The sequence below is a fragment of the Herpailurus yagouaroundi genome, unplaced genomic scaffold (assembly GCF_014898765.1).
Source record: "Herpailurus yagouaroundi ecotype Mexico unplaced genomic scaffold, PumYag 28, whole genome shotgun sequence".
In the NCBI taxonomy this organism is placed as follows: Eukaryota; Metazoa; Chordata; class Mammalia; order Carnivora; family Felidae; genus Herpailurus; species Herpailurus yagouaroundi.
The window spans coordinates 92,944,009-92,970,597 of NW_024412376.1; the positions used below are offsets into that span (position 1 = coordinate 92,944,009).

General features: G+C 34.5%; 1 protein-coding gene across 5 annotated transcripts in view; it reads right to left on the reverse strand.

Moving 5' to 3' along the window:
* The window catches only part of CCSER1 (coiled-coil serine rich protein 1), a 1,345,367-nt gene that overhangs the window by 872,885 nt on the left and 445,893 nt on the right, over nucleotides 1–26,589 (reverse strand). The window lies entirely within an intron of this gene.

Here is a 26,589-nt window from a genome sequence, read left to right on the forward strand (position 1 = left end):
TGCCCCTAGAGACATTGACATCTTCCTGGATAAGGAAGGTTATAGTGTGTGTGTGTGTGTGTGTGTGTGTGTGTGTGTGTGTGTGTGTAGTTTATTTATTTTGAGAGAGACAGAGATAGCATGAGTGAGGGAGGAGCATAAAAAAAAGGAGATAGAGAAAGGGAGCCGAGAGAAAGGGACAGAGAGAATCCCAAGCAGCACATAGCCTGACATGGTGCTCAAACTCATGAAACTGTGAGCTGTGAGATCATGACATGAGCTGAAACCAAGAGTTAGACACTTGCCAGATTTAGCGACCCAGGCATCCCTCTTTTGTTTTTTTTTTTTAAATCTACACCAGTTCACTGTTCATTTTTAGTAGTTAATAGGTTACTTGATAAACATTTAAGGATTGAACATCGTGTGTCTGTGTGTGCGTGTGAGACAGAGAGAGAGAGAGAGAGAGAGAGAGAGAGAGAGAGAGATTAAATATAGATGTGCTCTGTTGTTCAATAATGTATATGTATACTGTATATGTATATGTAATGTATATGTATACTGTATATGTATATGTAATGTATATGTACACTTTTGGTGCTTGCTGCCCATGCCTCTTCATTAGGTCCAGGTGGTATGAGTGTTAGCTGCAAAAGGTTCATAGCTGCTTCCTTCATTAGAGAATTTCCCTTTGCCTTTGGTCAATAACTGATGCATACAGGTATAAAAAAGAGGCTCACCTCTTTGCCTCAAGGTGGGACCAATGAGTACACGGTAAAAGTGATGTTATGGGTCTCCTGTCCCCATGGGATCAGGCTGAATACAGACTCCTGCAGATGCCCACATTCATGCTTAGAGACTTCCTCTGCCCTTTCTAATTTCCCTTACTTCCTTATCTTGAGGAAACATCATCAACAAACTATTGGAGGTAAAAAATGAACAATTAAAGTTTTAGACACTTTCCTTTAATATTTTCTATTTGTATATGTATATTTATAAAAATATTCCCTATAAGAGTTTACTATATTGTGATTATATTATAAATTCTGTATTCTATTTTCCACTTACTATTTCCATTGTCTATCAGCAATACAAAAAGAGAGTTTTGTTTGGCAAGTTTCTGGTAACATCTCTCTTCTTAGCTTCTCTCTGCTTTGCATTTCCCTATGATCTTTACTATGCTGTACCTGTGACAATATTTATGTATGTACATGATTTATCTCTTTAGTTGTATTAGTACCCTAAGGCAGGAACTAAATGAATACTTTTTACATCCTTTAAAATGGTTAATAAAGTGCCCTGTACACATCAATTAAAAAAAAGTGGTCCAAACAAAATATGCTGTAATGATAGTATTAACGTTACAGTGTTGAACAGAAAAAGTTGATCTAAAAACACAATGACCAAAATGAAAATTACCAGTTATTTAATATCTGACATCATCTTGCAAGTGTTTTAATCTATTGAAAATAACTATTTTAATCAAGATGTATTTAAAAACACACTTAATCTGACATGCCCTGTAAATGATTTTTACATCCTTTTGAAATCATTTAAAAAAATCAGATTCAGCATCTAATACTCTAATGTATTTAGACTATTATCTTTGTAAAATAATAGATTGGATTCTACAACACATTGAACACACAGCATAAAAATGAGCATTTAAGAGGCTTCAAACTGTCAACTGCACAGTTTCAACCAGCCTACCTAGCAACTGGCTAGCATTTTAGGAAATGGCTCCTTATCTTAAAACCTTTTTATTTTGCCACAAATTGAGTTGTTCAAGGGTAATTCTCCATGGAAGGGTGCTTGGAGGAGAGAGCTAGAAAATAGATGGACAGTTTTCCAATAACAGAAGTGACAGCATATTTCTTCCGCTTCCATATAGGTGACAGTAGATATTTATTGTGACCACTATACCTAGAAAATCATTTGACCTCCTTTGTTTTTAATGACAAATACATTTCTCAAGAGTATTACTTCTAGAAGATCATGGCTCTTTTTATTAAAGAAAAAGTGATCCTTCAGGCAAGTTTACTTGGTTTGGCATTTTTAAATCTACCCAAATCACTTAAAACTGTAACCTATTTTCCTATCAACTATGTTGATGTAACTCCACTGGAACACACAAGCAATGATACATACTTCTCTCAGGTTAGTGTGTTTCTTATGTAGCACAATTGAGCCAAAATGACATAAAATTAAGTTTAGCACAGATCTCCAGTCTGAAAATGGTTTGTCTTGCATGATCCATAATATCAAATCTTGTGTGAGTAGGTAAAAAAAAAAATGTAGAAGTGGCCATTAAATAACTACAGGTAACAGTTACAAGTGCTTACAATGAACTACATACTCATTTAATCTACAAAACTACCTAATGAAACAGTCACTACTGTCACCATTTCTACGTAGTGGCTGAAGAATCAGAGGCTCCAAGAGGTACAGTAACTTGTGCACAATTACAAGGCCAAGGCGGAACCTCATACACACCAGTGCCACAGTTTGTGTTCTTAACCTTATGTACTGACTCTCATAAGACATGACAAGTGAGCTGGATGGTACATGCTCTAGACTTCACAGTCCCTAAAATCTGCTTGTTACCAACTCTACCACCCACCATTGAAGATCATGAACTTCTCAGCTACTGGATCCTTTACTGATCACTCAATAACTACTAAAAGAATTGTATGCACTTATGGGGTGCCTGGGTGGCTCATTCGGTTAAGCATAGGACTTCGGCTCAGGTCATGATCTTGCCGTTCCTGAGTTCGAGTGCCATGTCAGACTCTGTGCTGACAGCACAGAACCTGGAGCCTGCTTCAGATTCTGTAGCTCCCTCTCTCTCTCTGCTCCACCCCCCTTGCTCTCTCTCTCTCTCAAAAATAAACATTAAAAAAAAAAAAAAGAAAGAAAAAAATGTATCCACTTCCAAGGGAATGTTAAATTTCTAACCTTGGCAAATCTGTAGTCAGTTCTCTCCAGTGTTTCCATTCCCATGACAAAATTTGTGTTCTCTCTCTTGATCCATTCCCGGTTGTGTTTCTCTCTCAAATTTTCTATTTTAGCCCTAAAAAGACTATTCTACTGCAAATGAACTCCTCAACATCATAAACTGTTTGTGACAATACCCATTTCAGCATTTGACCTAAGTGAAATCTAACCCCCTCCCAAGCACTTGCATTCACCTGAGTTTTCTCAGTTGGAGGTATCTCTTTTTTCATCACTTGATAGGGCACTCCGGTGCAACTTCCTGATTATTGCCCCTCCACAGTCTACAACATTTCTCTAATCTGTGAGGTTCATGTCACCCTCTACTCATCCTTGTTTCTATTAGCTGCCAACCTCCAGGTTACTGCTGTTCATTTACTGGAGGCTTTTGCATTTGACTTCAGCTTTTTCTCTCCACTACAGCCCTGCCATCATTTGAGTGACTTCAGTGCCGAAATGTATGATCTAAAGAACAACTAAGTCACTAAGTTCCTTGATCTCTTTTTCTGCAATGAAATCTCTCCACTGTGGTGGGCAGAATTTTGGCTCCGTGATCTGTGCCCATGGTGTCAAGACTACTAATATGCTATATCACATGGCAAAGGAATATTGCCAGTGCAATTAAAATTATCAATCTATTGGTTTTAAGATACAGAGATTATCCTGAATTACCTCAGTAGGCTGATGTAACCACATGGGCTCTGAAGAGCAGATCTTTTTCCCAGATAAAAGCAGAAATGGAGATGTGGCAGGAAGGGAAGTCAGATATCAACTATGGGTAAGAAAGACTCCATGCACCATCAGAGGCAGCGACTTTCAATGTGACAAGGAATGCAGGAAGCCTTAAGTTGCTGAGAATGGTTTCTGGCTGACAGCCAGCAAGGAAATGGGAACCTCAGCCCTACAGCCACAAAAAAATGAATTCTGCCACCAACCTGAATGAGCTTGGAAATGGATTTACTCCTCTAATTCTCTCACCCTCAGAACCTTCAGATAAGAGGCCAGGTTGCTGACATCTTATTTTTGCCTTGTTAGACATATACCAGAGGAACCAGACAAACACCCATCCCAGACTTCTGACCTACAGAATTATGACAATAAATTTGTGTTATTTTAAGCTGCTGAGTTTGTGGTAATTTGTTACAGCAGCAGAAACCACTGCTTTTTTGCCTCAGTGCCTTCAGAATGGTAATTGCCTCGTTCAGAAATGCTCTTCTCTCACCCCTGAGTTTCAACATGTTTCAGTCCTCAGGATCTCTCCCTCCCCCAGGATTATTCCTAAATGTCCCAAGGCTCAGAAAATACACAACAAACCTGATACTTACAAGTAGTTGTTTAATGTATTCCTTCCCTGTTATATTGTTAGTAGCCATAGTAGTGATTGCAGCCATACTAGATGTTACAACCTAACACAGTACTTAAACTTAGTAGACATTCAATAAAGTTATGTTGGATTATAATTTAATAAAAAGATAAAAGAGATGGAAAAATAAGTTCACTGAACATGCACATGAATTTTGAAAGACTCATTTTTAATATAATAATCTTAGCAAAGATCTACTTTGCCATAGCACTAAAATTCAGTAAAAGCATGTTACTTTATGCAAAAAATGTAATTAATGCTTCAGTTTCTGAGAAAACTTTGTAAATAGACATGTATCTATCACCCAAGTATATAAATTCCTAGGATTATTTTATTGTTATTATAATAATTAATGTAAACCACATGATAGTATAAAAAGATATGAAATATGGTGCTAGGGGTACTTGGGTAACTAAGTCAGTTGAGCATCCGACTCTTAAATTTGGCTCAGGTCATGATCCCAGGGTTGTGGGATCAAGCCTTGGGTGGAGCTCCACACTGAGCTTGGAGCCTGCTTAAGTCTCTCTCTCTCTCTCTCTCTCTCTCTCTGTCTCAGCCCTCCGCCCAGCTTGCACATGTGTATAGTGTACTCTCTTTCTCTCTCTCTAAACAAAACAAAACAAAACAAAACAAAACAAAACAAAACAAAACATGGTGCTAATAAATTCTATCAACAAAATTGCTTTTAGCAAAAAAAAGCTTTTTTTCTATCTGTATATGGTAAGAATTTATGCCATGTTTATGCTGTGTGAATACATTCCCAAATTAAAGTATAATTTATGATTGAAAGTTTAAAGGAAACACACTAATCACAAAATTATATCATTACATTAAGTTCTATATTGAATTGCTTGCCATCTAGCTGGAAATTTGTAATTAAATGAGAAATCATCATGTTATTTCATTAGTAAATATTGAAGTACATAGACAACACTGTATTCATTGCATATTTCTATTTATATTCATAACATTGCTATTTTTAAAGTCAATCTTGTGACTCCTTAAAGTTAATCTCAAAAATGAATGTTATAAATTAGTTATGTGCATAGAATCCACTGTAAACTGAGTTTATATATATATATGTATATATATATACATATATATATATACACACACACACACACACACACATATATATATATATATATAATCTCTGAACTTAATATTTATTTAATCTGAATTGGAAAATGAATTCCTATCTTTAAAATGGTAGTAATACACAAGTAACTTATATTCTTAGGCATTAGTTTTTGCTTTGCAACAACTAGAAAATAACATTAGAAATTCTGTACCTGAAATTAGAAATACTCATTCTTGACACTTGGATATGAGTAATAACTATAACACATTACCATTTTATCTTAGCCATACAAATACAACTAATAGCTAAACATCTGCTCATAAATACTGTATTGCTATGGGGAATAAAATAATCGGCAATTTTATATTTTAAATTTGACTTTGTGTCTAAAATAAGTTAAAATATTTCAAAAACTTTGAAAAAAATGGTATAATTTAGTAATTCTCAACTGGTTCTGAACATTCAAATCATTGAAATTTTAAAGTTTCTTTAATGATTTTTATGTGGAGCTGAAATACCTGTATAGTAGAAATATTTTGGCTTTGGAACAAAGCAGGTATGCATTCTAATCCCGGTATTACCGCCTACTGCCTGGGTACTTGACCAGAATAGTGCACCTGATTGGACCTCAGTTTACTTATCTATAAAGTAAATACGACTTATTTTGAAAAACAAACAAACAAAAAACCCTGAAAGGATTAAAAAGACATATGGAATGTTTCCAAGTATCTACCAAAATAGTTCTTTGTTTTGTTTTCTTCAGGTTTTTAATGGTAATATACTAACACACTAACAAAGTACAGCATATGAAAAAGCATATAAAAGTATCTATTTTCGTTTCTGGGAAAAATCAGAAAATCAACCCAAATGATTATCCTAATTTCCTCTTTCATAAAGAACAAAAGAATACTGGAAGCCTAGGTGGCTCAGTCAGTTAAGCATCCAACTCTCAGTTTCAGTTCAGGTCACAATCTCACAGTTCGTGAGTTCAAGCCCTGTGTTGGGCTCTGGGCTAATTGTGAGAAGCCTGCTTGTGATTCTCTCTCTCCCTCTCTCTCTACTCCTCCCCTACTCATGCTGTCTCTCAAAATAAATAAATGAGCTTAAAAAAATTTATTTTAGGTCTTTCCTAAATGGTAGTTAATAAGGTATAAGAACTGACTTGTTTCTCCTCAGTTACCCTTTTATGGGAAAAAAAAAACAAAAAACTATCTCAACTAGGTGTCAGAGTTCTATATAGGCTCTGCTACTTACTGATTCTGTTATCTTGGATAAGTCATTTTTATTTTTTGCATCTACACTTTTACTCACTGTACTAACTGATTAAGATTCTCTAATTGAATCATTCTGTGATTAAATTTAAAAGCAACATGAATGTTTTTTTAGCCTACTACATTAGGCACATTAAATGCAGTCTCCTAAAGTGTTTAATATGTATTCTAAAAGTGTTATTTATTCGGCTAGAAAATTCTTATAAAGTGCACAATATTTGAATTAAATTTGACTTTCATTTCCATGTAGCTAGTATATAGAACTAGGAAAGAAAACACATTATAATTAAAACCTATTTTCAGGAAAAAGAATTTTCTTAAGTAAACTCTACCACCAACCCAGGGCTCAAACTCACAACACCCAGAGATCAAGAGTCCCGTGTTGTACTAACTGAGCCAGGAAGGCACCCAAGGAAGAATAATTTTATTGAAAGCCAGTAGTATGACTAAATCTATTATTCTTTTATACCTACCTGCTGTCCCTGCTACTCTTGAAGGTACAAGTTATGCACTGAAGTGGTATCACTATATCTCACTTGTATCTACTATCTCAGAATCCACAGATGCCTCTCATGTTTTCTTTCTTTGGCATTATTGTTATTGTTATTGTTATTGTTATTGTTATTGTTATTATTTTATTCCATAGAAATTCTCAGGCACAAAATCATATTCTAATACCTTAAGGGACAGAATATTTATTTTAGAAATTGAGATTCCTAATTAACAGTAGCTTGGCATTCTTTTAGTCTTAGTAATTTTTTTTTAACACTTATTTATTTTTAAGGCAGAAAGAGAGAGAGAAGGAGAATCCCAAACAGGCTCTGTGCTTTGAGTGCAAAGCCTGACGTGGAGCCTAAACTCACAAGCCATGAGATCATGACAGCCGAAATCAAGAGTCGGACACTCAACCAACTGAGACGCTCAGGCACTCCAAGAAATAATTTTTTAAGTGAGATTGATACAAAGCTACCTTTTTGAGTGTACTCAACAAGGGAATACATTTTCTGATATGTCTGGAATTGCATTTAGTTAACAGCTTTAAATTCCATATTACTAAAATTCTATTTTATAAAGAACAAAAAAGCATATGCATAAAATTTCTGGATTTTTGTAATTTTCACTTGGACCAATCACAAACAATCACATGTGGGACACTCACATTTTAGAAAATTTTGGAGTTAACCTACAACTTTCTCTAATTCTGCAAAATTCTGTTCCAGTTGGGATTCCTGTGACTAATAGGATAAAGGTATAACTGACTGCCAACTATTCTAAATGCTAAAGCAGTTTTAAAAATCATACAAAATAAGGAACAAGGAAAAAAGATTAATAAACTTCATCAAAGGGGATTTTCTAGGTAAGTTACAATTTGTTTAGACTTAAGGGAAAGAAGTGATATAGGATAAAAGTGCTTGTCACTCTATTTACCTAATATGAATTATTTTAAGAGATACAATATATCAGAATCTAGAAACCAAGTGAATATTGCATCCTTTATTTTAATCATCATGAGGAGTGCTATACTTATTTATTCCAGGAAAGGAGCAACAATGCCTGCTACCTTTATTAAATACTGCCAAGTTTTTCTTATACATTTAATCACTCCTCATCTTAAAACTGATGACAATTATTAATATACTATTTTGCACATGAAAGATTGGAAGGACTCTGAGATTACAGAATCCTTTAAAAAGTTACACTGCACATGAGGTGGGATTGGATAGCAGCCCATTTGTACAGCGTTCCGGTTGCACACACCATTTCTACTATGGCTCAAAACTTTGTGACTTTGTAAATAATTTAATTACAAAGTAAAATAATTTAATTACAAAGTAAAACTTTGTAATAATTTAATTACTTAATTATTTTCCCATTTTAATAGGGCCAACAAAATTGGTATATATCATTTTATGGCTTATATAGCTTGTATGACTTATATGACTATAAGGTTTTTAGATAAAACATAATCTGAAGAATAGCATTTATCAATTTTGGATGTTCCTATGGCATATTTTTCTTAATATCCTCAGAAGTTTTAATATTTCTCCATTAAGGATGAAATTTTAATCTTTTAAAATAGCCATCTTATTATGTATAACTAAAAACTATTTGGATTCAAGCATGTTCAGTACATTTCCCCTGATAGTTTATTATGCAAGATATAAAATATAAGTAAAAGATAAAATAATTTTATATATATATATATATGTGTGTGTGTGTGTGTGTGTGTGTGTGTGTGTATCCAATTCTACAATTAAGATTCTGTTATACCTGTGCCTCATACATAAATGCATATGTATACATTCATCTATCTCTCCCTATATTCAGCTATCTATCTTTCCTCTGATACATTTCAAAGTAAATAACATATATCAGTATATGTTATATATCAGTATACTGAACTATTAAACATCAGAATGCATACCATTATCCAGGGTTCATTATTTGCTTACAAGTTTTTTTAAAGTTTATTTATTTCGATGGGGGGAGGGGCAGAGAAAGGGAGAGAGAGAATCCCAAGCAGGCTCCATGTTGTTAGCACAGAGCACAATGCAGGGCTCAATCCCATGACTGTGAAATTATGACCTGAGCCAAAACCAAGAGTTGTTTGCTTAACCGATTGAGCCACCCAAGCGCCACTTGCTTACAATTTTTAAAGTAAAATTCACATACAATGAAATATATGTGTCTCAAGTTGTACCAAGAAAATACCTTTTTAACTTTTCATTAAAAATCAGGACAGCAAGAATTAACTGCTAAAATTATATCTTTGGCTTTTAAATACATTTAGAAGGGCAATTTTTTAAAAAAATTAAAATACTATATAAAGTTATAATGGGAATGTGTTGACCACAGAAAAAAGGCTAGTTGGGTAATAAAATTTATTAAATACTGTCAGAAGAAAAAAAACACAAACAATCCTGCTAGCTATATGAATCATGGTCATAGTTAAAATAGTGAAAAAGTTATATAAGAATGACAATTTTTTTTGAGCTCACAATAAAAATGTTGGAAGTACTATAGTACTGGTGGTGGTGGAGATGGTCGTGATGAAAAATAACACAATAATTTTCAGTGACTAACATGGTCTTTGCATGTATAATCTCATTTAATTTTAAATTTATGAAGTAGATACTATTCTTATCTACAGAGAGAAAGAAAAGTTACATGCTCTGGGTTACCCACTTTAGTCCCATCCAGAATTAGAACTCTTAATTTGGCACTAGGAAGATTATTTCATTCACCTAATTATTTGTTGGCTTCTTTGGGAGGTTGTGCTAACAAGGTAGAAACAAGAAGGCAATGCTCTCCCAGGGATTCTTTATATTGGGATCAGTTTAGAATCCTACTATGACTCAACCAGTCCAACCATAACATTATTTCAGGAATAGGTTTTCATGGTCATTTGAAACTTTGAAAAAAAGGCCTAGTGTGTCTTTCATGATTTTGAGAGTCAAACTCACAGTAGAAGGATTGTACATACTGCCTTTTCTATTTTCCTAAAAATATGTACATAGCCAAAAACATAAGAAGGCAAATATATTCGCATTTGTATGTATGTTTAATGCCTACACTAAGAACTCTCTAATATGGCTATTTGGTCTATAATCAAATTACTTAAGACTATATAATTATGGATGGTACCACATATTCAAAATGCCTAATTTGTGAAGTGCTATGAAGGATAAGACTTTATGGTTCCATACTAAATTGTATGCTTCATAGAGAAAATATCCACTGTCAGTATATTTTAATGTTTATTGCTTCTTTTAATGCTCAGCTTTATTCGGAGTTAGCATTTCTTTTTTCAGTTATTCCTACCGGGGAGTTGCAGAGAATGATTTACATAAATATGGTTGACAGTGGGAATAACCTGCCACTAATTTAAGAATATTACTGTAATTTCAGAAAGAGAAACACTAGTGGCTTGACAGTAAACTACGCACTAGTCAACTGAAGGTTCAAACAAATTCAGGTAATGACAGATCAGCTATTTGACTCTGTTCACAATTCTCTGACTTAGTTAAAAGTTCAGTGAACAAAATTGTTTTTGTTTAGATTATATAAATAAGTAGTATAGTTTCAAGTTACAAGTAACATTTGTCTTCTGGCATTTCTTTCACTGCTGAAAGAAATTTTCCTAGAGTCTTCTGTTTCAAAATAATTTGCCCAAATTGTGAAAAGTAGATTTTGTCTTTAATGAACAAGAATATAATACAATTTGGACAGTGAAAAAAAAACTACCATTATATTTTTTGTTACATATGAGTATAATTATGTTTTAAATGTTTTTTTATAAAAATTTTAAATTTAAGACAATAAGGCTATTCTTCCAATAGGGACAGAAAAAGCAGAGAGATAGTAAATATTTTTATTTTTTTATTTATTTATTTTTTTTATCTGGTTGTGGTGGAGTAGAGGAGAAGTTGGCAAATTAGATTCTGGAAAGGGCCAGGTGGTGAACATGTTAGGCTTTACAGGCTATAAAATCTTTGTCACAACTATCCAACTCAGCCTCAAGTCTGTCTTTGCAGCAGGAAAGGGGCCATAGACAATATGTAACAAATTTGCTATGGCTGTGCTCCAATAGAACTTTATTTATAAAAACAGGTGACAGGATATACTTGTCCTGTACAGGTCATAGTTCTTAAACTCCTGGATTAGACCAATGCTTCTATTAAGTAAAACTAGAAAAATCTAACCAAATAACAAATCTGTTTGGGGACCTCACAAGGCTACCGATGTAGCCTTTAAAACTCAATGACCTGAAAACTCAAGATTCCAGGAAGAAAAAAATAAAATAAAATAAAAACAAATAACAGAAGCCCGGAGAAGTTAAAAAAAGAAAACATTAGGCCTCAAATGCTGTCACTTAGATGGAGTTTCCAAACTGGGGCTTAATACCCAATCTAATTGCAGTTTCACAGACTCTTAACTATAGAGAACAAACTAATGGGTTACCAGATGGTAGGTGATGGGGGGGGGGCGGTGGGTGAAATTGGTGATGGAAGTAGAGTGTGCATGTGTTGTGATGGGCACTGATTGTTGTATGTAAGTGTTGAATCACTAAATTGCATACCTGAAACTAATTAGTATTACACTGTATGTTAACTAACTGGAATTTAAATAAAAACTTTAAAAATTTTTAACAAATGCAGTTTCAACCTCTCGGAGAAAGGTGGCCTTAACCAATCAGTCAGGAAACTTCTTTCTATCAGTACTTATGAGTTTGTCACCTGGTTCACCATCCTCCATAGGAAGATGAGGTAATCTGCATGGTGAGATGCCTTGCTTTTTCCTCCAGCAAGCAGGCCTCTCTGAAACAATCCTTTTCTTTTGCTAATGACACTCTTGCCCTTCCCCTTTGTCTATAAAAACCTTCTATTTTATATAGCTCTTCAGAGTGCCTCTCTACTTGCCAGATGTAGTGCTTCCCAATTTATGAATAATTTAATAAAGCCAATTACATCTTCAAATTTATTTGAATTTTTTTTATTTAACAGAAGTAAATGTGACCTTTGGTGCCACTTTTATCCTTGGAGTCTGTAACACTCTGGTTTCCTGCCCTGGTTTCCTAGCACTCAGCTTTTAAAAACTTAAAATCTCCAAAGTGATAAGTATCTTTTTGTATGGTAATGAAATGACTGTGGTTGGTGGCTTTCAGAGAGTCTTAGAATGAAGATTAAGTTGCCCTGGAGCCAACCTGGTGACTGGAATTTTCAACCCAATCCCCCACCTTCAAAGAAGGAAATGTGGTTGGAAATTGACTTAATCACCAATGACCAATGCTTTAACCAATCACTCCTACTTAATAAATCCTCTAAAAAACACAGCTAAAGGGATTTGGAGAGTTTCTCAGTTGGTGAATACACAGAATGTTGGAAGGGTGGAACGCCTGGAGAGTTCCATACTCCTTCCCCCATACCTAGCCCTATGAATTTCTTTTGTCTGATTGCTCCTGACTTGTTTCCATTTATATGAACCAGGAATATTATAAATAAACTATTTTACTCAGTTCTGTAAGCCATTCTAGCAAATTAACAAAAGAGAAGAGGAAGCTATGGGAATCTCCAATTTATAGCTAGTCAGTCAGAAGCATAGGTAACTATCTGGACTTTAGATTGACATGTGAAATGTGGGCAGTCTTGTGAGACTGAGTCCTTAACTTGTGAGATCTGATGCTAACTCCAGGTAGATTTTGTCAGAATTAAATTGAACACTCAGTTGTCTGCAGAGAATTGGAGAATTAGTAGGTCTGAGGAAAACGCCCATACATTTGGTGTTATAAATACTGGGTGTGGTGGTAGTACAGACTTTGCCCTTTAAGTATCACTTGCCAATTTAAAACCAAAATCTAAAAAGTTGAGTAGAAAACAGTGTCTGAGAATGAGAGACCTTAAGTTATCACAGTAAGACTACATTTAGAGAACAATTCTGGAATTCTGATTGCACAAGAAGAGGTCCCAAGGAAACTCTTGGCTTCCCTTCCATTGGTAACCTAAGTTCCCAATGACCCACATTCTTCTTGGAATCACTCCAGTCCCTGATTGCATTGAGATGAAGTACCTAGATCCTAACTTCTTGCAAAAGTTAATTCTTTCTGCAAAAAAGTTAACAAAATCCAAAGCTCCAACTACTCCTGTCATTTAATTAAACACTAACAAGTCTAGGGGTGCCTGGGTGGCTCAGGCAGTTAAGTGTCACACTTCGGCTCAGTTCATAACATCATGGCTTGTTGAATACGAGCCCAGCTTTGGGCTCTGTGCTGACAGCTCAGAGCCTGAAGCCTCTTTCAGATTCTGTTGCTATCTCTCTCTGACCCTCCCCTGCTCACAGTCTCTCTCTCTCTCAAATATAAATAGACATTAAAAAAACAGACAAACAACAGAAAAACAAACACTAACAGTCTACCAGGAGAGAGAACCAAATAAGTAAATAATAGGGAAAAAGCCAGGTAATATACACAGACCCAAAGGACATCAGATAAAGTCCTAAAACACATGAACTTTAACATAATTATAATTAATATGTTCAAGAAATTACATGGCAAGATGGACAATTTGAGTAAAAAATTAAAAATTACGATCAAAAGTCAAATGGACTGGAAGATATAATAATTGAAATTTAATATCACTAGATGAAATTTAATATCATTAGATTCAATAGAGCTGAAGAGAGGATTAGTAAAGTGAAATATGGGTCCGAAGAAAATACTTGGAATAAAACATGGGGAGGAAGAATAATGGCAATACAGATAAAAAGAATAAGAGACAAATGGAATATGGTGAAACATCAACATTTATGTAATTGGAATCCTAAATATAAGAGAGGACAGAGAGAGAGAGGGAGGAGATGGGCAGAAGCAATATTTAAAGAGATACTAAATAGGTGATGGGTATTAAGGGGGCACTTGTGATGAGCACTGGGTGTTATATGTAAATGCCAAATCTCTAAATTCTACTCCTGAAACTATTAATACACTATACGTTAACTAACTGGAATTTAAAAAATTTTTTAATGCTTATTTATTTTTGGGACAGAGGGAGACAGAGCGTGAGTGAGGGAGGGGCAGAGAGAGAGGGAGACACAGAATCTGAAACAGTCTCCAGGCTCTGAGCTATCAGCACAGAGCCCAATGTGGTGCTTGAACACACTAACCGTGAAATCATGACCTGAGCTGAAGTGGGATGCTTAACCGACTCAGCCACCCAGGCACCCCTAACTAACTAGAATTTAAAAAAAAAAACTTGAAACAAACAAAAATATTAAAAGTAAATATATAAAAAATAAAGAGATACTAGATCAGAATGTTTTATATCTAGCCGTTGACTTGAATCATAAGAACGGACAGAAAAAAAAAAAAAATCCATGCCAAGGTATATCAAACTACTAAAAGCCTAAGTAAAAGAAACAGAAAATCTGAATAGACCAATTACTAGCAAAGAAACTGAAATGGTAATCAAAAAACTCCCAACAAACACAAGCTCAGTAACAAATGGATTTCTGAGAAAAGAAAAAAGAAAACCACAGACCTATATCCCTGATGAAACAGATGCAAAAATCCTCAAAAAATTATTAGCACACCACATTCAAAAATACATTAAAAGGATCAAAGGATCATTCTCCACAATTAAGTGGGATTTATTCTGAGGATGCAAGGAAAAACTAGCCAACTATATTCTGTTTACTAGGGACACATATGTGAAATAAGAATACAGAAATATTAAAAGTAAAGGAATGAAAAATACGTACCAGGCAAATACCAACCAACAGAAACTCATACAGCAATATTAATATTAAACTAAACAGACCTAACATAGTTTTTATAGAGATAAAAATAAATATAATTATAAAAGGGTGAATATACCCAATAATATAGAAAAACACTGACAGAATAACAACAAAAAAGCAGTCCAAAAAGATTTTAAAATAACACCCTCAGAAACTTCTGTGATATGCAGTGGAAAACAAATTGTCAGGGGTATAAAAATATTTTATTTGGGGTCATTTAGCCATTCCAAGTCTAAATTTTTTTTAAATATACTGTGTTGGATAAGAATAATTTAAAATGTCTTAAAAATAAAGCCTTTCAATATCAACATGTCAAAGACCTAAGTATCTCTTTCTCTCTCTATAGAGACAAATGAAGTAAAGAGGTGGTCAAAACAATGTGAGAGTAATAGAGAATAAAATACAATGCAGTGAGTTCTTCTATACCTGGGGAGGCAGAATGCTAGTAAAGAAAAAGGCTAAGAATATTATATCTATGAATACTCTCTTAGAATATCTTGTCACATATGTTGTAAGGATGTTTATTCTTTCATGCCTTTGATTTTCATGAATTTAAAGTATATTATTTAAAAAATGTTTGTTTGCCAGATTATATAAAATTAAAAACGCCCCTGTTTGCACCCATGTTTAATTCTAATTGTCGTTTAAATTTGTTTAAATTTAAATATATAAATGTTTACATATGCATTTATCCAAGCTATATTTTGCCAACTCTCAAGTATTAAAGATATTCTTTTTTTTTTTTTAATTTTTTTTTCAACGTTTATTTATTTTTGGGACAGAGAGAGACAGAGCATGAACGGGGGAGGGGCAGAGAGAGAGGGAGACACAGAATCGGAAACAGGCTCCAGGCTCTTAGGACCAATCTGATAACACAGCAGATTTTCTCAGAAAAACCTAAGTCAGACCAAATCAGATCAGAATTTTCTAGATCTGTTCATACTCATCTTTAGAGTGTCACAAATGCACTCCAAATACTAAAAAAAGAGAGAAATCTTTTGTCTTTATAGAATGAACCAGAAGAAACAAAGGTTGAAAAATAGAATGCTTTTGTTTTAAGGTGAATGAAAAGACAATAAAAACTTTCCAAAGTTCTCTTTTCACTATGCATCAAAAGCCATGAAAACACTTGACTGTCACTGTCATGTTTTAGAGCACAACACAAAATGTGCTATAGAAATTTCTTCATAAATTGCATCTTTCTCCTAATTAAACCAGGACTCTTTAAAGAGCAGCTGATACGAGAATCTTATTATAAAACTTTATTATGATTAACTAATCATAACTAAGATAAGCAGAAAATCATTGTATTCTTTATTGAACCTACTAGATATGACATGAGAAACACAAAACTAAAATGCATATAGTTATATTGTCACAAATCACCAGACAAGAGATCAAACATACTTTTTTTCTATAATGATATTAATACCATCTATAGGCACAGAACAGAATGTATGAAATTTCTTATTTTAAAATATAAGCAATTATCAGAATAATACAAGTTTATTCAAATTTATCATTTGATAAGATTTAATCATAAATGTTCCTTTCTTTACTGCAATGAATCAAAATTTCTGAAGACACAAATCAATCTCAATTTTATTCATCTTCTTCCTTTCCATCTGTACCCATTCGGTAGAAATCTACGTGGTCTGCTCTGTATCCCTTCAAAATCTCTTTTTCTGGCAACACCATCATACTTAACCTTATACTTCCTAGTTTTATGCGGCAATAGATTCCCAAAGAAGTTTAAGTTGGATGTGACTCCTTCACTTATAGAGATGTGACTAATATATTTCAGGCATGTAATAATGGATAAATGACCCTTGAGTAAATGAATAAATAAAGTGGAAACCTGTCTAGCAAGTACCTTCTATTGGAGAAAAGATGTAGAAGCAACACATTGTTAAAAATTCATGATGCTATACAAATGTATATTAATGCATTTTTAGAAATGTGGCAATGCATATTTAGAAGCAAGCAATGCATATTTAGATGTTAAAAATATAAGAAAAATCTAAAATAACCAAAAATATAAGAATTAGAATACAGCTTATAAAATGATATAAACTATAAACAAAGTAAGAATTTAAATATTTCAAGTAAATTCAAGTAATAAGGATTCTTATGTTATCAAATAGCTTTTAAAAAATTATAGTCTCAGTTATTTCACTAGATTAACTACTTTCTATATTAGTCCTCGCAAAATAATTAAATATTGTTAAATAAATTATCTTCAGGAATTCATATAATCTGATTTCAATTTTATACCATAACACATTCCTAAGAGACCTCACACCCTTCCATAATTCAAACTGAACTAATTTTTTTGAATTACATATTTTCAAATAAATATAAAACTATACCACTCTGTACATTTTAAAATAAGGAAAAAATTATTTGTGCAAAATGGAATATCAAAGATGCTTCAAGTTATATAAAATACAAAAGAGATACTATGGTGGCTAAATTTACTGGAAACTGAAAATTTATGTAAAGTACTCCAAAATAGTATTCAAATGTATGAATTGATAAATTGTGCTAAAAATTAACATAAATTATTGACTGACAGAGGTATCTATCACAGTTTTAATTCATCGTTTGTTTCTTTTAATTTTTGTTTTCTTAAAAATACTTTGCTGGCTTGCCTTTCTAAGATAAAAACAAGAAATTCACATTGCAAGAGAAAATAACATCTGCATAGAAATGTGCAAAGGAAAGTCAACTATCTTCCTGTACACACCTATTCCTTCTTAGGCAACTTATAATTACAGTTTGATACATAGCCTTCTTCATATGCCTACGCTGTTGCAAAATATAAACATAAAAATATATACCACCATATAAAGTTATATAAATGTATAAAAATAAACTTATTAAAAATTCTATATGCATGACTTTGTGACTTGTTTTTTTTTTTAATTTTTTTTTTCAACGTTTATTTATTTTGGGGACAGAGAGAGACAGAGCATGAACGGGGGAGGGGCAGAGAGAGAGGGAGACATAGAATCAGAAACAGGCTCCAGGCTCTGAGCCATCAGCCCAGAGCCCGACGCGGGGCTCGAACTCACGACCGCTAGATCGTGACCTGGCTGAAGTCGGACGCTTAACCGACTGCGCCACCCAGGCTCCCCTGTGACTTGTTTTTAAGAGTAAATAATCTATTTTCAGTTTTAAGAAACACATAGAAATGCTTGCATAGTTCTGATAACTGGAAATGTAAAGATAATTTTTTTTAGAAATATGAATTTGTATTTCCTAAGAAATCTATTTTATAAAAACAAGTAGGTCATTTAGGAAGAAATATATAGCAGCTAAAATACTTGTGATGCATGCAAAGAGCACTAAGTCTCTACCTTAGAAGTAATCACCCACATTTTTAATGAAAATGTGTTAATGAAATTAATAGATATGCTCCTTCAGTACTATTTCTATAATCACATGAAAACATTATAGAAAGGATGTTACAAAATCAGTAAATCTTGATTCTAGTATTAACATGTGGCAGCACTATTTTACTGTGTGAGTTCCTGAAATAATTTTGAATTTAAGTTTTTGGATTTATTTGTTTAGGAAGTAAATTTACTTATAATCTTATGACTCTTAATTTCCCTTATAAATTATTTCTAAAGGAAGAACATTTTGTACATAAACTTAGAAAAGAACTGTGAAAAGTCTGTGATTTTACTCAATAAATACAAATAAATTAGCATGCCGAAGTTTCGTAGATACTTGCAGAAGACTTGAGACTCCTGGGTCAGAAACACAGGGATGTTACTATTCAGGATACAGCAGGCAGCATGAGCTTAATGTTTTCATCAGCTCCCCGAATCCTGTGTTCCAATTACCACTGGGGACAATTAGAGGCAACCCTGGTGGATGTGGCACACACACCATATTACAGCTAAAGGACTCCCACCTTATGAAACTACCATTTTTTAAGGTACTGCTAGCAAACTGCCCAAATTTTGTCCTAGAGACAAACATTATTATCACTTATTTTCCTCTGTGGGTTTCTCATTAAATTTAACACATTTAGGTCAATCAGCATAATGGTTTTGCTGTTGGCTTAATAATGTTTAAAATAATTATGCAAAGTTAAGTATTTTAATATTTGATCTATGCACATTTAAATATCAATAACAGGGGCGCCTGGGTGGCGCAGTCGGTTAAGCATCCGACTTCAGCCAGGTCACGATCTCGCGGTCCGTGAGTTCGCGATGGCTGATGGCTCAGAGCCTGGAGCCTGTTTCCGATTCTGTGTCTCCCTCTCTCTCTGCCCCTCCCCCGTTCATGCTCTGTCTCTCTCTGTCCCAAAAATAAAATAAACGTTAAAAAAAAAATTAAAAAAAAATAATAAATAAATATCAATAACAATGAAGGCAAAAAAAAAAAAAAATCAAAATGTATCTAGTATACCTTATCTTGTAAAATCCAGAAATCAGGATTCAATTTTATAAGAATCAACAAGAAATTAATAACTACTTGTGGCGTCCCCTCAGTTAAAATTAAAAAAAAAATTAAGACATTTATTTAAATAATAAAATTGTTTCCCTTCTCTTTGCATATATGTATGCTCTCTTTATACACTGAAGAATATTCAGTAAGTCCCCCCTTTATACATGGTTGTGCCAGGTCCTCTGTGAAATACAAAGGAAACAAATACATGGTCTTTAGTTGCACTGATCTTACCAACAACTAAATTATGAAGCAGGGATGCGGATGATTACATGCATATAAGAGGCAATAAGAACATCATGGAAGGTTTATTAAGGAGGTGAAATTTAAGGTTAAGAATTTGTACAGGCAAAGTAAGGAGAGAAGGGCATGCCAAGCCTTAGGGAATAAAATGTACCAGAGTCTGCACTATGAAAAAAGCATGGCATATCTAAAGAAAAATAAAAAGGGCACAGTGGCCACAGCAGAGAAGAGACATTAACTGGGAGATAATAGTGGATAGTCAGATTACAAGAAGCTTAAAAAAAGGATGAGGAGTTAAGATTTCATCCTTTATGAATAGGGGATTGCAGGAATATTTTGAAGAAAAATAGCATGATTAAATAGAAGAGACTGGATTACAGAAGAGAAAGGAGAAAGATGAAAGTTATTTTCTCTCTCTTTTACTGTGCAATAAATTACTAGTTTTCTCACATTTCTGATTTAATTCTTCATTCTGCAGATGAGGAAACAACTTTGGAAACATTAAATAACTTCCTCAAAGGCAACTCATATGCAAATGTCAGAGATGGGATTCTATCCAAAGTCTGTGTGACTTGCTAGGTTATGTCTCTAAGCATTGTGCAATACTGCTTCTTGGTTATATGACTACTGTAAAATTTCATATATTTAAGCCAATGCAAGTTTGCACTAAAGCATCTCTTATAAAAAATGAAGAGTAAATGATGAGGTGGGAAAAAGGGATTTTAGAGTAAGGAAAGGATCTAGTAAAACATTGACTAAGAAAAAAGCTGTATCAGAGTGGGGCCCCATTTTAGCTTTGGTATTTAACCAAAATACCTATAGGTATGGAAATAACACATAGGTATTTGGGGACAGGAAATTTTAATACTAAGAAGCACCATTCATGAACATGCTGAGTGTGTAGAGGGAGTGACATATGTAAGAAGAGAAATCAGCAGGTAAAGAGACTGGCCCAGAGAGACAGTGCTTTCTTCCAATTCACCAATCCTCTCTACTCCATTTATTCCAAAATCAGGGAGTTTTGTTTTGTTTTGCTTTAAGAACCTTTCTTTTCTCATCCTAATCCTCATCCAAAATTTCTACAAGTTTGGAATCCAACATATCCTTCGTTATTTTAACATGTTCCTTCCTTCTCTTTTTTCTTATTTTTCTTTTTTCTTTTCTTTTTTCTTTTTTTTCTTTTTTCTTTTCTTTCTTTTCTTTCTTCTTTCCTTTCTTTCTTTTTAAATCAAAGGCTTCATTTTATTAATCTAATCCAACAAACTCTTTATCTCCTTACTTCTTCAATGCATTTGACTATGACAACTCTTTCCTTTTTTGTTTAGGAATATCTTCTCTTTTTCCCATTCTTTTGACCCTTTATTTTCACCAAATCTATACCTTTTTGAGGGAAAGGGAGGAGATGTATGTAGCATAAGATATTGGCTAAAAGCATTAACTCTGAAGGTCAGAGTACCTTGGCTATTTAAAATTCTAGCTTTGGAGCACCTGGGTGGCTCAGTCAGTAAAGCATCTGACTCTTGATCTCGGCTCAGGTCATGATCTCATTGTTTGTGAGTTCGAGCCCTGTGTTGGGCTCCTTGCTATCAGTGAGGGGCCTGCTTGGGATTCTGTTTGCCCCTGTCTATCTGCCCCTCCCCTGGTCTCTCTCTCACTCTCTCTCTCAAAATAAATAAACTTTAAAAAGATAATGTTCTAGCTTTGGGGCACTGTCAGTTAAGCATGGGATGCTTGATCTCGACACAAGTCTTGATCTTAGGGTTGTGAGTTCAAGCCCCATGTTGGGCTCCCACTGGGCATGAGCTTACTTAAAAAAAAAAGAAAGAAAAAAATCCTAGCTTTAAAATATCTAACCACTTTGGATCTTAATTTCCTTACCTATGAAGTACACATGATATTAAGAATACTATTATCATAGGGCTGTTAGGAAGATTAAATGGGATAGTATTTAGAAATGATTACAACAATGTCTGGCACACTATAAGTACTATATAAATGTTAGTTCATTTTTTGATAACTCTGCTTCTTTGCATAACTTACCTTTGTTTTCTTCTTCAGACTCACTTCTTTCTACTCTTCTTTCTTAACTTTCCCTAACATTGCCCATTTCATAATCAGAGTCATACTGAATTACATCAACAGTTAAGCATGCCAAAGCAAACAAATTCACAAAAATGTAACATTAAGCATGGCCTTTTATTCTAGCTCTTCTGTACTGATGACTTATTTATAAGACATATGAATAAGCCACTTGGACAAGCCACTGCTACCTCAAATCAAACATAAACAAAATCAAGCTCATGATATTGTCTCCAGAACTAAAATTTTGAACTTCTTTCTTAATGTTGGGCTGCACCATTCTTTCCACATCTCAGGCTTATAGCATCAGAACAATGTGTGATGTGTTTTCTCCTTAATCCCTATGCCAAATCATTCATTATTCCCTTCATTTCACTTTTGATACAGCTTCCAGTTCCCTCTCTTTTCATGGGTACCTGTTGACACTGCTACAGGCCACACTCTTACTACCTCACACCTGGATCTGTGTAAGCTGATCTCCATTCCTCGCCCCCCACCCCGCCCCCAGCAATCTTTACTCCAGTAAATCCTGCACATTGACATCAGATTGATTTATGAACAGAACTGCTTTTACAAAATGCTTCGGCACAAAAAAATTAGCATAAAATTAAATTAAGCTGTTGGCCATTTTAACAGTGAAACCACACTGGAAGGATTGCCCCTTACTTATTACCAGTAGAAAGCTGTCGGGGCTTCTTACTACATGCACAGGTGAATGTGTAAGAACAAGCAGCCAGTTTCTGTTTTTTGATCAATATTATAACTCTGTGTCACTCTCTTGGTGGTCCTCTATGTGCTAGTATGACAGACAAAGTCCTCAGGTTCCCTGTAGAAAATCTGCTTTTATTGGGGATGTTGGCTGGTATATTAGTTTTCTAGAGCTCCTATAACAAAATGGTAGTTTGAATTCATTTTCTCAGCCTGGAGGCCTGAAGTCAGTCCAACATTAAGGTGTTGAGAAATTCAGTTTTCACTGAGACCTGTCTCTTTGGTTTTCAAATGACCGTCTTCCTTCCCTCTGTATGTTCACAGAGCTCTCTCTCTCTATGCCGGTGTGTGCCCCAATTTCCTGCATGTTGGGTGCATCTCTGGCATCTCTCTCTCTCTCTCTCTTTTAGTATAAGGACACCAGTCATATTGGATTAATGCCTCATCCTTATGACCTCATTTAATTTTAATAACTCCTGTAAGGTGCTATGTCCAAATATAGTCATATTAGGGGGTAGAGCTTCAATGTATGAATTTGGGAGGATCTAGCTCTTGTACTGTGCCCCACACCAATAGAAACTTCAGGCTTTAAACTCTACTTTATTTTCTGAATATAAGAATTTTATATATCTCTTTCTTGGAAGCAAATACTGTTTTACCTCTTCCCTTCCATCTTCCCTTCCTTCCTCCTTTCATGCTTTCTTTTTGTGGCCTCAGAGAATGTCACTCAATGAATATTTGTGGAAAAACTTAACAGAAGACTGTGAGTCTATGTATAAATTGAATCATATAAGCTATATTAAAGGGTCTATTAAATAAATGCCACATAATAACCTAATATTAAATGTAAAAATAAATTAGAAAGCTCAAGCAGTCAATTAAAAAAAAAAAGACATCATCTTAATAAATGAAGGTAAAATGAAAAATATACAAAATATCTTATTTTAGGGGCACCTGGGTGGCTCAGTCTGTTAAACATCTGACTTTGGCTCAGGTCATAATCTCACAGTTCTTGAGTTCGAGTCCTGGGTAGGGGTCTGTGCTGACAGCTCAGAGCATGGAGCCTGCTTTGGATTCTGTGTCTCCCTCTCTCTCTGCCCCACCCATTTGTGCTCTCAAAAATGAATAAATGTTAAAAAAAATTTTAATGAAAAAATTAAAAATATCTTATTTTATTTTAAGAGTGGTTTACTATGTTTAACTCTCTCCATTTAGATTCTAAAAACAGGCATGACAAGGTCTTTTTTTTTAAATGAAAATAACACTATCACAAGCCAAATAACATTGGTTATTACTTACTGATTCATAAGAAGATATTTTAAAATTGTATTTCTTATTACCTTGAACTTCTCTACGTCACTGTCTAAACTCTTAGGAAAAATGACTTGAGTGTATTTGAACTTGTCCTAACCAAGTATAAACTAAACTATATCTAGATTTTCCTTTTTAATTTTCCTACGCCTCACCTACAATCAATGCTAGTTTTAAAGAAATGTTTTTGGGGTGCCTGGGTGGCTCAGTCAGTTAAGCGTCCCACTTTGGCTCGAGTCACGATCTCGTGGTTCGTGAGTTTGAGCCCCACGTTGGGTTCTGTGCTGACAGCTCAGAGCCTGGAGCCTGCTTTGGATTCTGTGTCTCCCTCTCTCTCTGCCCTTCCCCTGCTTGCACTCTCTCTCTCTTTATCAAAAATAAATAAACACTAAAAAAATTAAAGAAAAAAAAGGAATATTTTGTATACATTTTGGACTTATCAATATTTTTTTTAATTATTAAAAATGAATTGTATTTTTCACAATGATTTATTATTACCGAATATTCACTACATTTCATTCATAGTACCTTTTACACAACATATTTTTGGGAAAAAAAGCTCTGACAATTTGTGTTCCAACATTTTATGTTTTAATTTTCAGGGCAGAGTATAAAGAACATTTCTAAAAATTTTAAGTGGTAACAGCTATTAAATTGATCAATATAGCTCTTTGGTGTCTATAAGGCCCTGTTGAAAATGATCAACATGGTCATATGTAACTACCTGAGGGAGATAAAAAAAAAAAGTACAGAATCAATAGAATTATTAGCCTTTAAACACAAACAGAAATGTTAGGCAGCTATTAGACATGTGCAAGGATGGTTAGGGCAGGTGTTGGACACAGCCTCAGAACCACCCGAGGGTTAACAGCCATACCTTTAGAGCCACCTCTGAATAAGAGAATAGGAAAGGCCTGGCCACAGAGCCTGCTCTAACACCACAGGGGGACTTCTAAGAGCCGAACATGTGCACAAGGGGTGCAACTTACCCCTAACTCCCTTTAAGGCCATAAGAAAAGCTCATTAGACACTCATAAATATACAATACATAAATAATTATAACAGAATACATCATGGTTAGGTGCATGCACAGAGGCCAAAATGTTATATAACCACCAGCTGTCAATCAAAAATGTCCAACAAAGACAAATTTACATATGCAGAAAACAGGCTTAAAAAGATGTAGCCTGAGCTTCTCTGTGCCATTGCTGCTCTTGCTTGACAGTGGCCCACTTTCACTCTTGAAAGTATACTATACTTATCTACTCAATAAACTCTCTCCATCCTGGTCTCTGGTCTCCTATTCTTTGGTACATCTGGGACAAGAACCACACGACCAGGTAACAGGAATAGAGTCAGGACTCCTGTCCATGTCAGACTCTCAGTAATGGTGCCTGCTGAGGGTAGTCAACCTGATTCACTCAGTACATAGTAAAAGTTTCACCAAAGTTTATAATCAGGAAAATAGCTAACTACAATAAATAGCCACAGAAATGGTGAATTTTTTTTTTAATTTTTTTTTTCAACGTTTATTTATTTTTGGGACAGAGAGAGACAGAGCATGAATGGGGGAGGGGCAGAGAGAGAGGGAGACACAGAATTGGAGACAGGCTCCAGCCTCTGAGCCATCAGCCCAGGGCCTGACGCGGGGCTCGAACTCACGGACCGCGAGATCGTGACCTGGCTTAAGTCGGACGCCTAACCGACTGCGCCACCCAGGCGCCCCAAAAATGGTGAATTTTTGAGAAAAATAATTATCATTATAATAAGTGAAGATAAATTCTCTTAATTAAAGCTAAATACTTATTATCTCATAAACAGGAATTCAATTTGGGGGAGAAGCATGATGAGCTGAGAGAACATGGATATACCATGGAAAAATACTATGGAAAAACATCATTTGTCTTCGGCTGTAATTAAAAATGAAAATGATGTGGTGGGGTGAGGGTGGAGGTAGAGAGTACTAGGAAATTATAAATCCTGTGTGAAGAGATGTTTTATGAGATTTAAAGTAAAGCCCAGGTTACTTCTGCGCTGTCTGGCCACACAAACCAAAAATTCTCTTAAAATATTAAAAAAAAAGAAAAGAAAAGAAAAAAAGTATATATACATACATATGTATGAATATATATATGTTATATAACCACCAGCTGTCAATCAAAAATGTCCATTTTATATATATATATATATATATATATATATATATATATGTATACACACACACATATATGAAATGTCCTATCTCTAATACAAAAGACAGAGAGAGGTGGGTAATCTACTCCTTGTTTTCCAACCAATAGGAAGAAAGATCAGTGCACAGGAAGCAAAGGTGAAAGCCAGGGCCAAAATCCAAGGAGGAATGGTAAATTAACAGAATCTAGTGAAGAAAAGGAGGTAAGACATAACAATAAGATTCCAATAAATGACTCAAGTAAAGATTGCAAATGTAGACATATGCCCTGGTGTGCATTTTAAGAGCATCGCACAATATTTTGCAACGCTGGATGACTAATACAGTCAAATCTAATTTGACAGGAAGGAAGTAAATACATAACAAATAACTATTTTAAGGTGTTTGCTTTTTGGGTCTATTTTTACACTTGATCTTAGCCAAAATGCCGAGAAGCGATTTTTTGGATCTATTTTTAAGAGCCTTTTGCATCCTACATCCCAATCCCAACACATTCTATTACATGCACTCAACAATTCCCAACACATACAGACACTGTGTGCATAAAAACACATGTGTGGGTAACCACCTCCACACACACCCTCACATACCCCCCCCCATATACCAGCATCCTAGTATTTCT